The sequence below is a fragment of the Hyperoodon ampullatus genome (genome assembly GCF_949752795.1).
Source record: "Hyperoodon ampullatus genome assembly, chromosome: 1".
Taxonomy (NCBI): Eukaryota; Metazoa; Chordata; class Mammalia; order Artiodactyla; family Ziphiidae; genus Hyperoodon; species Hyperoodon ampullatus.
This window is the reverse complement of record NC_136914.1, coordinates 134,025,875-134,030,095: the sequence shown is the minus strand read 5'-3', so window position 1 is coordinate 134,030,095 and position 4,221 is coordinate 134,025,875. Positions and strand designations below refer to the sequence as shown.

At 41.6% G+C, this 4,221-nt stretch overlaps 1 pseudogene across 1 annotated transcript; it reads right to left on the bottom strand.

Annotated features, from left to right (window-relative positions):
• Nucleotides 1–1,223: 1,223 nt before the first annotated feature.
• LOC307053958 (microspherule protein 1-like) lies at nt 1,224–2,590 on the bottom strand (annotated as a pseudogene). Its single transcript has one exon. The product of its transcript is annotated as a microspherule protein 1-like (transcript).
• Nucleotides 2,591–4,221: the final 1,631 nt, after the last annotated feature.

The window sequence follows — 4,221 nt, the reverse complement described above, 5'->3', positions numbered from 1 at the left end:
TTTAATTGTTGTTAATTTAAGAACTTACATCAAAGATTTATAAAAGATTTTTGAATTTTACACACCCACAACTACAGACACAAACACCTATTAAAATTTTTATTAGAAGCACTTTAAGTGGAACAAATTATAAAGTGTTAATAATCATGATATAGATGTATCCTTTTCATAAATATGCTATCCCATCCATTTATACATGGTCATTTTCATATACTTTAATAAAACATTTAAAATTTTCCCATAACTTTTATATATACTCTATTAGTAGTCTGACACTTTATCATTTTTTGATAATTGTATGCAGTGTCTTTGTTTCTATTATGTATTCTAATAAGTATTTGCTACTGTAAAGGAAAAATAACAATACACTTTACCATCTGTGGCTGCCATCATATTAAGTAATATGTTCAGGATCTTAAATCCTAATTTTAGAATATTTTAACGTTACCTTTGGGTGAGAGGAGAATGATGCTAGGGAAGTTTGCGAAAGAATTTCCAACCATATGTAAAATCTCTTATTTCTTTATAAATTTAAACAACTTTATCAAATTACTATATTCATTAAATTATCATCCATATGTTACTATTTGTTTAATATATCTTCAATAATGTGTTCTTAAAAGTGGAAGAGTAATATTTTAATTTACATGAGGGTTTAAAAGTGTATCATTCATAATAATAGTTTAAAATGAAATAAATTATTATATCCCTTTCTGAATTTTTGTATATGTTTTCTATTATATAGGTTCTTCACTGAAGGGTATAAATAAGGCTATTTATGCATTTGCAGTGTCACAAATGTGATAACTATAGTTGAATGAAATTTAACCTTAGAGGTAAACATACATGGTTCTAGTTTTTTTTTTTTTTTTTTTTTTTGGAACTCAGTGCTTTGTATTTACAAAAGAAAAATAATAAAGGAAAAGTCTGAAGCTAATCAGCTGGAGACATGGGGCAAGGGTGGGAATCTGGGGAAAAGGGTAGGGTCCTCTGCAGGGAGAGAAGGGGAGGGGGTCTGGCACCAAGGAAGCCTGAGGTCCCAGCCTCTAGGGGCTTCCCCAGGGCCAGCCCCGCCCCCCTGCAGAGGCTCAGATCAAGGGGCCAGGAGCTGAATCAACCACAGCCCCCTCTGGTTTTTCCAGGAGCCTGAGTTCCCAGCTCCAGGTGTCTGGGATGGCAGGGGAAACAGGCCAGAGAGAGACCACGGGTCCTGCCACCACTTCTCACTGTGGTGTGATCTTGGCAGCCTCGGCCGGAATAAGGGCAATGAGGTCCCGGTTGATGAGGAAGACGAATCGCAGGCTGTCAATCTTTACCACGGAGTTGTTGCTAAGGCACCATTTGCAGCCACACAGCACAGGTCCGTCCATCCATGTAGATGGGCCGCCGGCCCTCACTGGCAATGAAGTCACCATTGTTTTTCCAGCTTGATGACACCTTGCTTCCGGGAGATCTTCCAGGCCGGATCCTCCAGAGACAGGTCCAGCCAATCTGGTTATCCTCGGTTGCTCTGCCTAGGGTGATCTTTCTCAAGTGCCTCAGGCACCGCACCATGCGGCCCCGCAGCACTGCCAGGGTCTGGCTGTCAAAGTCCGGAGAGCTCATGCTTGTGATGCTATCTACCAGCACCTGCCACTTATGTAGTTCCTGTTCCAGCTGCCGAATCTCTCATTTCTGGAGCTGGTCAGCCACTGTCAGCTCATGGTCTAGGACTTCATCTCACATGTCCTTGAGCTTACGGTTGTCAATCAAGTCCTCTGCATCCGAGAAGCTCAGCACTTGGTACCCCTTGGGCAGCAGCTGCACTGTCTGGTCCTCCAACAGGTAATACTGCTTCATGATCTGCCAGTGGGCCTGCAGAGTCTTGGCAGTAGGGGCCAGGCAGAAGACATTGGGGTGTCTGTGCAGCAGGTCCTGGAAGTCTCCAAGGTGGGCTGGCTGGCAGATCTCACTTTGCTCAGCAGCTGCTCTTCTGCCTTGCTAAACAGGGCCTTGCTCTGGATGGTGGCAACGGCCTCTGAGTGCAGCAGTGGGTCTCATGGCCTAGTAGGCCAGCTTGGAGATGACAGGATTGTAGAGCAGGGTGTACCAGTGCTCCTGGACTTCCCACAGGGTGAAGTGGCGGCTGAACTTCACGCCCAGGTGGACAGATGTCAGGTCATTGGTCTGCAACATGGCATCGATGAGCAGGAGGTCATCTGCAGGCTTCCAGCAGCCCAGATCCTTGATCACCTGGAGTGGCTGTTTGCTCTTCTTCACACGTTTGGTGAGTCCAGGGGCTGGTGCTGGGCTGGGTGGCACAGGGATGATGGGGGCCTTGGACACCTTCTTCTTCTCACTGGAGGTAGGAGGGTTCACTCCCAGAACAGTGCCCTGGCCCCCTTCGCCCAGGTAGAGGACTTAGTCACGCTGCTCTCCACCAGCCATCATCAAACTTCTTTCTCTTGGTGAACCTGGAGGTACTTCTCCATTTAGGGATGGTGCCAAAGCCTGTGAGGAGGCCCGCTTCTGCCATGCCAGTGCCCTCCTCATCCTCTGAGCGGCTGGCTGTGACTGATGCCATCAGGGGTGAACCTAGCAACCCCTGAGAATCTTTGTAGATCCTCTTACAGTCCCAAAGCCACTTGCTCCAAACCACAGGGCTAGAAGGAAGGGTCCCACAGGCTCATCCAAGGATTCTGACCAGGTGACCTTAGAGGCTGAGAGGAGATTCATTCCTAGGCTGCCAGCTCCAACAATTTCTCCACGGCAGTGACGGCAGCAGCCACAGGGCCAAAGCCGGCTTCCTTGAGATTCATCTACTTCCCTGGTTCTAGCTTTGACTGTACTGTTGTTTCCATGTAACCATGCCCAGATTCTTTAACTCTATATGGCTTGACTTAATAAATTAGAAATAACAACATGTTTGCTTCATTTCAATGAATTTATCTGACAATAATATGGTACAACATATAAAATTTCTGTGTCTATAATAATAAACTGTACAAAGTAAAATTAATGTAATATTGGTACTTTGCAGAGCTCAGTTCAGTAAATATTTATTGAGTGCATGCTATGTCCCAGGTACAGAATTTGGGATAAAAACAACAACAACAAAATCATAAAAGAAGTAAGTACATGTTTTGCTTAAGGGGCTTACATTAAAATCCTTTTAAAAGTTTTGGGGTGAGTGTTCCATTAAGAACACCTATTCATAGTTTCTAGGGCCTTAATCTTACAATCCTTCTCAAAGTTGACACATGATTTCGTGAGTCTATTAGCATGAAAAATTCTTACTAAAAGTAAAAACAACAGATGTGTATATTACTATTTTAGCAAAAGATGTTGGTATTCCTAAAAATTGAAACAAGACATTCAGTAAACTTACCTATTATGTGAAATAAATTTTATCTGATGGTGGGAAAAATCTAAAATACTATAGTAATCACTTAACTCATGACTTATATCATTCTTCCCCCTCCTTGGTTGAGTGTCCTCTCTCTACACACAAGGTCAACATAACAGTGGTCAGCTAGCATGTTGAATAGTAAAGATCAGACTATCTTTGCATAGTTTCTAAATTTAGCTTTCTAATCATTATAACTTTTCATAAGTTATAGCTCTGAATCTTTAGTTTTGATTGACAAGATATTTTATTTTTATATAGTAATATAGTAAAATATATAACATTATATATTATATATATAATTTAGTAATAACTTTAATGCCTCTATATGAGAGCTAAACTGTGCCTCAAATTTCAGAAATTATTATTAACTGAAAACCAAACACAACCACATACGTCCCATAAGAATCTCAATATGTACGTCCAAAGTCTAAACTCATTTTAGTTTTCCTTAAAAAATATTTCATGTCTAGAGTTACTTATCATCACCCTCTAGTCACTTTAGTTAGAACCTGGATGGCCATGAGTGCCTTTCTTTCCCTTGACTCCTAAACGTAACTTTAAATCCCGTGGGTGCTCAATTCTAAATACCCTCTTCAAACATTTGTATTTATTTCATCCCCACTGCCCCTGTCCTACTCAGAGCCCCTGTCAAATTTCATTTACAATAACAATAATATCTTAATAAGTTCTCTGCCACCTTCCTGTACCACCACACTTAGTCTTCAGCAATGCAGTTAAAATGAGTTTAGTTTGTGCATTTGCCCTTGTTTCAACCTACTGTGATCTTTCAGACTCCCCAGGAGATATAAAAACTCTTTGTGATTGGGTCCAGA